The 11051-nt window shown below is 43.1% G+C and overlaps 1 long non-coding RNA gene across 1 annotated transcript; it reads right to left on the reverse strand.

The window, feature by feature from the left end:
* Window positions 1-440: 440 nt before the first annotated feature.
* LOC142564207 (uncharacterized) lies at window positions 441-10135 on the reverse strand. The gene is made up of 3 exons (XR_012824524.1): window positions 10050-10135; window positions 7053-7109; window positions 441-768 (listed from the first exon to the last, which is right to left on the reverse strand). It is a non-coding gene; the product is annotated as an uncharacterized LOC142564207 (long non-coding RNA).
* Between the last annotated feature and the right edge of the window lie 916 nt (window positions 10136-11051).

The following is an 11051-nucleotide window of genomic DNA, read 5'->3' on the forward strand; positions in this document are numbered from 1 at the left end:
TCTGGGACCCGGGGCCCATAGGTCCTTTGTCGCTGCATCGCGTCCCCCCCCCATCTGTGTAGTCAGGAGGGTGAGGATATCGAAAATTTCCGCGGAGCGTGGGGTGTTGTTTCAGCACCAGCACAAGCCGCCTTGCACCCTCTCCTTTTTGCTTTCATTCCCAGAGATCGCTAATGCAGCGTGTTATACCGGCTGGTTGATTTTCTGCACCAAATAGCCCAGGGCCCTGCATTGATAACTTGTGATAGGCGGATTTGCAGGTCTGCTGTGAGATGTGAGGCTTGGCAGCCAATACTGATAAAGCTTTTATTAGTGATTTTAGAGGTGGTATTCCATTTGCAAAATCGAAGCCTGAAAATCATATGTTGCACAACAACTTCACAAAAATCGTCGTAGGTATACTGTGGCATGCAGTATTTTGGATATTACTAGCCCTCAACCAAAAGGAAAATTATATAGCGTGTCAGTGACGCTGATCTTCCGACCCTATCAAAAAACGCCACCTGCTTGCTTTGCTGAGCAGGTGCCAATGCCATGACAATCACGAGTTCTCTTCATTCTGAGCCACAAAGCCTCTCTTTATTTGCTGTTCTTGGCAAACACCGAGCTGCAGATCATCCGGGCTGGATCATCAGAGCTGCGGTACTGCCACAAGATTGGAAACAGAATAGAGCACGCTCCGCGTCGATTCCTGGCATCACCAGGCAAAAAACTTGAAGGCCGCTTGATGACCGTGCCATAGAAAGCTTGTGCTACAGTTGGTCTGCACTGGCAAGGGAGAGGATAGAGAGATCGAAGTTACTGGTGCACTATATCCTATTTCTTTCGGTATTGCAATATTGGGCAGCTCACAATGCCAAAGTACTGCATGCTCCAGCTCCCAAGACGATTTTGCTTAGAGAAGTGAGAAGAAAAGTACCCTCAGAAGGCCAAAGATAGATATAATCCGCGTGCATTGGTGAATTGTCTTGGGTAACATTTCAGCAAGGCCAGCCATAATTAAGCTAAAGAGAATAGGGCTCAACAGCTTGCCCGGTGGGACGCCACCATGACAGCAACAATATGACAACGAGATGGTTAGCTATGACTAGGAGGCAGTGTTCTTATTGAATACCGCGAAACTGATACAAAACTAATACAAACGGAACAAAACTGATAAATCGAACACTGTATAGATATTGACGACACATAAACCATGATGAGACATGAACGCATCGCACGAGCACCCCGCACATGAGCCGTTCCGTCACGATTTACGCCCAGTCAAGCCGGCATATATGACAGACTTATGTGGCACTCCAACAGGCACCTGGCACCCAAGGCCCACAGCTCCCTGGCCAGTGCCGTTACTACGCCACTGCAACTTGGTATATTATTAATTGCATAAGCATTGTCAGTACACCTAGACGTTATATATTTTTCTGGTATGTTCAAACAAAGGTGATCTTCAGCGAACAGTATACTCTTTTCACTGCACACACATAATTGAGCCATATAGCATGCAGTTTAAAACCAATAATGTTGCGTTAAATATATGTAAAGACAAACTATCAGGTTGCGTACACATAATAGACACGCATCTAGTATACAATCAACATTTACGTATACAAAACCATGGTTCCTTCAGCCTAAGTATTACATGCTCGTTCTCTTTACACACTGCTGCAATGTGTGTCAAAACAACAGTATACTTTCACTGGAATAGCAGATTCGGTTTAGATATGTACAGCAATGAATGCTGCATACTTTTCATAAATCAAACTCCTGCACAATCTCGAGATAGCCAATTCAGTATTTACGAGATTCTGCACTAACCCTGTCCGAGATAACAATTGTCAAGCACAATGTTCTACAAATCCATGACCCAAGGAAATCCTTTAAATCCACACTAAAGTACACAGTTCAATAAATTTAAAACTTGCACCTAATTGTATGTGAAATAATGTCACTAATGAAGTATGTGTCATTAACTCCAATTTCGCATGGTCAGCCAGCAGCCACCTATTGTGTGAGAAGGAGTACACCCTTTGGCCTCATAATCAGCCTTTACATACTAAACTGTTTTATTGATGTTATTTAGTGCTCATGCAGTCTTTAGCTTGCCTCATCTTTTCATGTAACTTTTTATGATGTGTTGCAACTATGCAACCCAACAGGGCCTTTCCTGGCCATCTCCATAACACCCATCTTTAACCCGCATACTCAAGAAAATAATTCTTTGAGTTTTCAGATATTTATACCTCATGCACCTTACACGTCACGCAAATGCCCCTTTTTTGTGCAGGTTAGTTACCTGCAATACGCATCTTGATGTTGTTCTAGCGATCGCTTCTTGTTTGCGGTGTCGGGCCCCCCAGACATGCCTGACGGTTGGTGTATTGCACTTGGCGAGCTACTGTGTTCAGTTGCTATATTGCTCAAGTTGTGTGCTTAATACTTATGTTATCTGGAGACATTCAGGTAAACACCGGTCCTGATAACGACGACGCTAACCCTGCTCCCACCCTCAAAACAATCCATAACGCTACTTCTCGCCTCGAAATGACCCAGAATTCCTTCCTCCGTGAATTCACCTTAATACGTGCTGCGCAGTAAAATGCAGATAGCTTAGTTGGACGTTTTGCCGTCCGCGTCGACAAGTCAGAGCAAACCGTTGAAGCAAATAAAGCTTTTCATCCTATCCATGGCACTGAGGCTGGTTCTGTTATTTCCAAGCTTTCGTCGGAAGTGCAAGCGTTAACCGAAAAATGCGAAGATTCAGAGAATCGACTTCGGCGTTGCAACTTGGTCTTTTTAGGTCTCCGTGACGTGGTTGGCGAGTCTTGGGAGCAGTCCGATGTCCAGATCTTTTCATTCTGCCAGGACAAACTCGACGTACCAATCGATACTAATAACATTGAACGGGCCCATAGACAAGGTCGATTCCAAGAAAAGAAGAACCGCCCTATCATCGTGAAGTTTGCGCGGTTTAAAAGAAATCCCAAGTTTTCTCCTGTAGCGGGGAGTCACATAGTTTGGTATACACGAAGATTTTTCCGCACGTGTGCGCCTGGCTAGGAAAAACCACTATCTTTACGCGTCAGAGAGAAGGCTTCGCTTTGAGATTAAGTTCGATAAACTCATCATAGGCAATAAGCGTTTTGTTTACGATGTTCAGACTGACTCTGTTATCGAATTCGAATCCTACCCACCAACACGTGCTTGCACTCACCGGTTTTCATCCTTCGCCCTTGACTCTCCCATTCCTGTCTTTGAATCAACTTATAACCTTATGCAAGGTGTGCTTTACCTAAAAAGGATCTCGTGGAAGCTATTCCTAAGGATAGTGAAACCTACTTTGCTATCTTTGCCGAATCATGGCTAACTCCGGAAATCAAAAGCGATGGACTATTGCAGATTGCCACCTCATTCATTACTTATCAATACAATAGGACTTTACACAAGGGCGGTGGTGAATTGGTCTTTGTTCGATCCAATATAGCCACATGTTCTGTTACGATTAATTGCAGCCTAGGGATTGTCTGCGTTGAATTGTCCCTCAAAACATGTACGAACATACTTACAGCATGTTATCGCCCTCCTGACTGTGGTCACGCTTTCACTATTGACCTGCACTCAGTTCAATCACATTAAATTCCCGCTTCCCTAACTCGAATTAATTCCTTCGCGGCGAATTCAACTTCTCTGATATTGACTGGTAGGTCTTAACCGCATCGTCCCGATTATCCAAGGTCTTCCTTCAGTTAACCCTATGGTTCAATCTTACTCCAACTGTCCACTCGCCCACTCGGGGCACCAACACACTCGACCTTGTTCTGGTCTCAAACCCTAACTTTTCATCAGTGTCTTCTTCTAACTTCATCATCAGTGTCTTTCATCAGTGTCTTCTAACTTTTCATCAGTGTTCATAAGTTTCATCAGTGTCTCTTGTCATGCAACCAATTGATGACACAGCCGTAACATTCCACCTATTTTTGCCGATTAAAAAAACAGCCAATAAAAATATATCAGAAGCTACAACAAGGCCAACTTTTCTACAAATAATTCCGAACTAGAATCTTTCTATGAATGTTTTCATAGATCTGCTTCTTCACGATTGGTTAACAATAACTGGTTGTTGTTCAAGCAGTAAATTCAAAGTCTAATTGACAAACACGTCCCTGTGATACGCATTCGAGGTGATGCAGGCAAGCCCTGGTATTCCAACTTGCTAAAGAGACTATCACGCAAGAAAGGAAGATTGTGTCGTGTCAATCAGAAATTGTCCTCAGCATCTAAATCGAACAAATACTGAGATTGCCTGCACGAATATGCCTGTTACCGGAGGCACCCGAAACGCAAAGTTCATGATGGTGATCTAAAAATACCTTTAGTGTTAACCCCCCCAAAATTTGGAGCATGTTAAAACCTACGAATCAGTCCCATAACAATGCGCTTGTTTACCCAGACGGCTCTGACGTTCCACTTGATGAGCGCGCTGATGTCATGAATTTCTATTTCTCGTCTGATTTCACCTCCAAGCCTGTTCATGATGTACCGAACCTACCTAGACCAAATTTTAGTGCAATTCAGCCGGCCGTAATCACAGTTGAAGGCATTTTGTGCTTCACTTAAAAATAAAAACTTCGAGGGCTCCGGGACCTGACAATATTCCTGCAAAATTTCTTAAAAGTACTAAGGACGTGTCGAGTCACATCTTGCAGATAGTTTTCGCACAGTCCCTTCTAGAAGGTGAAGTTCCGTACGACTGGAAGACTGCGAAAGTAGCCCCGCTTTTCAAAAAGGGACACAGCTCAGACCCATCAGATTATCGGCCTATATCGATGACATGCGATGCATGCAAACTAACGGTACACAGGATATATTCCCACGTCGCCAGTCAACTTGATAATAATTTTTTCTTTTTGCGCAAGCAGCACGGCTTTCGGCCCGGATTCTCATCTGAGACAAAATTATTCGAATTCACTACAGACCTTGACTTGAACTTGGATTCGTCTTTTCAGACCGATGTCATTAAAATTGATTTTTCAAAGGCATTTGATCGCGTAGCTCATGCCCATCTCATGGCCAAACTAAGTTGTGTTAATCTTGACCCGCTTACCTTGTCAGGGATCAAAAGCTTTCTAAGAGAAAGACCTCAGTTCATAGTCATTGGCGGTAAGCTTTCAACAACAGCACAAGTATTATCCGGCGTCCCTCAGGGATCAATTCTTGGTCCGTTTCTCTTTCTTATCTTCATAAATGACTTGCTATCTAGAATAACACCATCTATTTGCCTCTTTGGTGATGATTGCATTGTATATTGTCAAATCTGAAACAGTACTGATCAATCATTACTGCAACGCGACCTAAACCTAATCGAAACGTGCTGCTCGCGCTGGTTGATGGAGCCTAATACCTAAAAGTGCAAATGCTAGTTTCATGCAAAAAAACTAATCTGTTATTTCAGTATTTCTTCAATTCTACAGCTTTATCACATGCTAGCTCCTACCTATACCTAGGCGTCCTCATTAACAATAAACTGACATGATCAGAGCATATCTGGAATGTTGTAACTGATACCTCAAGCTCGCTAGGTTAATTAAAAAGAACACTACGTCGGTCCCCCCCCCCCCCGGAAATCAGAAAGACAGCCTACGGAATCTTCGTTAGGAGCAAACTCGAATATGCTTCTCACATATGGAGCCCCTACTAAGATTACTTAATTACCTCTCTCGAGTCGGTCAAAACTCTTGCTGCCCGGTTTATTTCATCAAACTATGACACACACGTCAGTGTAACCCACATGAAATCATCTTTTGAATTGCACCCTTTAGCAGTAAGATTCAGAATCTCACGACTCAGCCTGTTCCATAAGCTATATCACAACTTTTCTAACCTTCATGGTACACCGTTACTGCCACCCGCTCGAAGTTCTCGCCTCCTGTTCAACTCCAACAGCGTCCAGCGCCTTCATGGTTCGACTCTTGCATTCAAGAAATCGGTTCTTCCCGCTGCTATTGAAGGCTGGAATTGCCTTCCCGAAGCAGTTGGTCTTGAGAAATTCAGGAAAATTCAGGCAGTCCTTAACTGACCTCTTTGTTAAACAAATTGGAGCACGCATTTCTTGCTTTCTCGCACCACTTTTGCGTTACAGGCGTTGTAGAATCGAATATATTGATTTACATTATGCTTTGTATACTTTTACTTGCATTTCAATGACCGGTTGGTTGTCAATCACTTATTATAATGCATCTCTTCGTTTGTTAGCTTATTATAATTACTTGCTGCATTCCATCCTTGTGTTTTACCTTTCTTGCGTTGTGTTTTCCACTGCTCTTTACGGTACCCCTGTATTACGTGACTGTACCCCTGTAGTTGTCACGTAGTTGTTTCATTGTTGAATAGAATCTGCTCCAATATATGTTATTTCAGTACTGTCCCCCCTTATTTAATGCCCTGTTACCGGTCCTTAAGGGGTAACAAATGATGATGGTGATGACGTAGTAAACACTGTCAGAGAGACTGGCTATTGTCGTCAGCATCGAGTAAACAAACTACGCAATCAAGTAGGCAGATTGTCACCACATTGCAGCATGTGTGTGCCTCCATTTGGTAAAGGAATGCACTATTCAGAGTGAATAGGGCGATCTCCTAATGTGAGGATTCACAATACCAAAAAGATATCACGTTCACAACATGTCCCTGTAAGCACAGTGCCAATTGCTTTATTATAAGAATTATCATTTCTTAGGCATCAGCGTGATAGTTTGCTTAGGGGATCTCTCTAGTATATCTTACCAAATAAACTTATATTAGTGCCGCGTCTCATCACTTATGCCTCTTCACCTGGGTGTTTGTCATGCGGGACAGTGGCTTATGCCTTGTCACAAGGCAGGACAATACATACTTCGTAGTAGAAAGACTACCCAGCAGTGTTACTAACAGTTTAAGATATTTGTAGTATACAGGCTCTTCGCATAATCAACTACCAATAAATGCAACATTAAAGCAGCACACTTTTCTCAGCTTTGTCTTTCTAGTAGCTTGTAACGAACATCCAAGCAACATACCTTTAACCATGGACCATGGATAAATTTTCGCAACTGCCTGTAGTCTTGGAGATCTTACTGAGCAACAGAAAAATAAAGAAAATAATCATTTATACCTTACTGCTGAAACTGCATACATTGCTTTTATGGTGGTACTCTACTGCTAAGTTGGATTACTCTTCAAGCTGCTCAGCTACCAGGTAACTGAAAAATTGCCATCTTCTAGCTGTAGATTTCAATCACTATGCAATGCCTGAAAACCAAACGAATTGTTCAAAACTGGGCCAGCATACTCGTAGAGTTCATTATGCAAAATCAGTTTTACTTGAGTTGTCAGCTTTATCCATACAGGAAGAAATATAATGCAGATACCATGCAATGTGGGAATTGATGTAAGCGAAGCTTTCTGTGCAGTTTGCTTTGATCAACGATAATTAGCAGTGATGTTGGAGGATAGTTGATGTTAAACATTACCTTGTGTGCACCACTGCTGTTTGCGTCGTGCACAAAAGAAACAGGGGAAGGCATTTGCTTGAGATGGTGTTTTGTACCGTAATTCAGGACCTCTAAGAGAGCCAGTTGAACATATTCACTGCCGCCACACATGGCACATTGCATCGTGGTACAACTATTAACTTTAATTAAATTATGGGACTGTTCATGGGAAAATTGCAATTGGATTATGAGGCACGCCGTAGTGTCGGACTCTGGAACAATCGTGACACTGTGGTCTTTCTTTAACGTGTCCCTAAATCTAAATGCACGAGTATATTTTATTTCACCCCCGTTGAAATGCAGCTGGCGCGATCAGGATCACACTCATGAGCTCAAGCACTGCCACAGCCGCAGAGCTACTGCAGCGGGTACTGAAGTGTTGATTTCACGTGTGACAACTTCCGTAGTGGCGCCTTGACCCTGAATGCATGTTTTCATGCGGCTCTGCTTCAGCACACCCCGAGTAACTTGTCCGCTTGACAAATTTGCATGGTGTTGACTTTTCAGAAATAGCAGAAACGTACCGTACCATACCTTGAACTTAAATTCATCAGCACGCCTGCGAGGCAGCAAGACTCAGCGGTGGCCTGGAATAGCGGCGCCGACCTTGTGAAGCGGCCAGGACTCAAGACATGAAGACACCGGCCCACCGCTAATCTCTCTGAGATATAGAGAAATAAAGTTTTTCCATTCCATTTGCTTGCACCCACTGTCATGTTTACTGCCGCGTTGCCTTGCTTTTCTCTAAGCCCCATTCACTTGTATGGGAACTGCGAGTGAAGAGTGCAAGGCTCTTTTCGCGACTGCATCAGTTCTTTCTTCTCCGCCAGGCTTCTTTCATGTATATACACGCTCTGACCCACCCTACGATGCGGTGTGCCAGACAGCAGCAGCAGCAGTGGGAAAGTCAAAGGAAGAAGCAAAGAAAGCTTCGCTTTAAAAGCTAAATGGTCGTTGCAAACCTCAGCTAATTCTCGGACCAGCACCTTCAACTTTTACAACAGCTCTTCCACTCTACCCACTTTTTCTCATCTCGGAGCTAACCGCTGCTGCCCCACACATTGCATTGCACCAAGGAGATATGAGTGAGTATGGCTACCTCCCTTAGCTACTGCTGCTATTTGCTCCATAAACAAAAACAGGGAAGCCTAAAATGCTACTTGGCTTCCACCAGACACTTTCATAAGCATTCAGAAACTCTTTATGGCCTCTCCTGTTCTTTTCTTCTTCCATTATTCCAACACAGTGCATATATATGCAATTGTTTATGAAGCAGCGAATTTCACAAGCTTTTTCGTCGTAACACCACTGTCATGCTCAAGCAAGCGGTATTGTCTAAAAGAGCAAGTCAATCAAAACAGCTGAAAAACCAAGCATTTCCCATTTGTCATTGTTATCGTTTATTCTCAAACAAAGGTATCTCTTTCAATATGCACCAGACATTATGCAAAAAAGAACAGTGGTCGAGACAAATTCTTACACACAGCTGCCACTCAGCATGGCATATATATATATATACAGCTCAGGCATCGAAAACGGCCAGCATAACCGCACATGTAGGAATCCTACAAGTATACACTTAGCATACTCACAGTGAAATCTGTTGCAGAACATGTTCATCCAAGATTAATTCCGAGAATGATAAGATAAAATCAAAATTACACACGAACAAGCTTCACAGCCCTCTTATTACCGCAGCAATGACGAGGAACATAATTCTACGCTATATACTTATAAAATATAATAAACAACAATAACTGGAACATCAAAATTTCCAAAACTATTATATTCAAGTACTTGAGGAAAAGTGGCAAATCGGTTCAGCAGAAATGCGAAAGGGGGAGGACACCCTATAAAAGCAAAAAGTCATGCAACCAAGAGTAGCTCAAAATACTTCCTAAATAGCATTTTCTTTACTGCTTCTGGCACACTGCACACATCACCCAGCCAAGTGGCAGGCCCGATTAGGTTTCCATTGAAGCCATAAATCTACAGCCCTGCCAAGAAACACTGGTTTAGGTAGCCATTGCGAGTGAGACACGGGCAGGCCCTAGTCACTAGGTCGCCTGCACTGCCTTGTGCTTTTACGTGTCTCTCCGTCTTTCTTGTGCTCCTTTAATTAAATTTTACATGCCCACCTACTGCAGCAAGCTACTATGCAAGCAGTGCACTGCCGCCATCAGACAACACGAACACGGAGGCAAGCAGCCCGTATGACCGTCATCGTAATGAAACTGAACCAACTGGCATGGAGACGAGATTACAGCCGGGCATAAGACGCCTGTTGACAGCAAACTGATGATAATTCAAACTGATATTTTGTGCTCTAAGCTTATTCAAACAGATCTATACTTTTGGTTGGCTGACTATGATGTAAAAATATTTCAAAGCCAATAAATTCAAACTGTACCATTCCGTTAAACCTGTTAATTTATACTTCTTGCTTATTCATACCAGAAGTATGAGCTGCTTTAGGCACTTCAAGCTGGACATTTGCGTTGATATGAAAATGAAGCCAACTACCTGTCTACACTTCTTAAAGTGGTAAAAAACACAAGCAGAAACGCTGTCCTTGTTGGAACAGAAAAATTTTTGTTTTGAAGTCACTTGCTGCAAGAGAGCAGTCACGATATTGCAAACTTATTTTCAATATATGATTAAATGGATATTTCAATACAGTATAAGCTGGTGTGTTGCCCCAAGACATATTCATACCTGCACTTGATAATTGAAACGAAATTCTGGGGCCCCCTCGAGTTTGAATTATCGGATGTCTACTGTATATGTAATCAGTTGTAAGCAAAGAACACGGCGCTGTCTCTACCAGGCACCGTTTTTCTCAAAAACCGAGGTGCCTCGAAAACATTGACGAGAGAAACCTGCAAACGGCGGGCTGCGTGCCTGCAGCCTTGCTGTCGCCTCTGGTTCGACCCACTTCGCTGACCGGAGGCATCGCCACTCCGCCTCGAGCCCACCTTACAACTACGGCACTCTTCAGTAGCCTGTGCCGCAGAGAGTAAAATTGCATTTTAAAGGGAACGGTGGTGTGTCTGTTTCTCCCCCAAGTTCGCAAGACACCTCCTTTGCATCGCGTGTTTCTGGTGAACAGTGGCACATTCGCTGGATGTTGTCGACCAGAGCTAGCTTTTTTAATCAAGTGTGCGTCTAGCTAGCCGAGTCCGCGGTCGACAACTTTTAAACAGTTGGCACTCCGTTGCCCCAGAGATGGACAGCCAAATATAAATTTGTGAAGTGTTTCAGCACGCTTGCTTGCCTAAGGGAAATCCCCAAGGGTGTTTTATGGGGCTTTCCGAAGGGCTTATTGGTGGCGTAGTGGTTTAAATATCCTACTACTACGCTCGAAGTTCTCTGATCATATCTGGAAAGCGGAAACTCTCATATGTATTTAATAATATTTGTAATAATGCAATAATTTGTATAAAATACAATGTGACGATAATGTGTCAAGCGAAAGAGAATGTTTATAGAAATCCACATAAGCAATCATTCACACGCTAGCTAAAG

The sequence above is a fragment of the Dermacentor variabilis genome, chromosome 11, assembly GCF_050947875.1.
Source record: "Dermacentor variabilis isolate Ectoservices chromosome 11, ASM5094787v1, whole genome shotgun sequence".
Lineage (NCBI taxonomy): Eukaryota > Metazoa > Arthropoda > Arachnida > Ixodida > Ixodidae > Dermacentor > Dermacentor variabilis.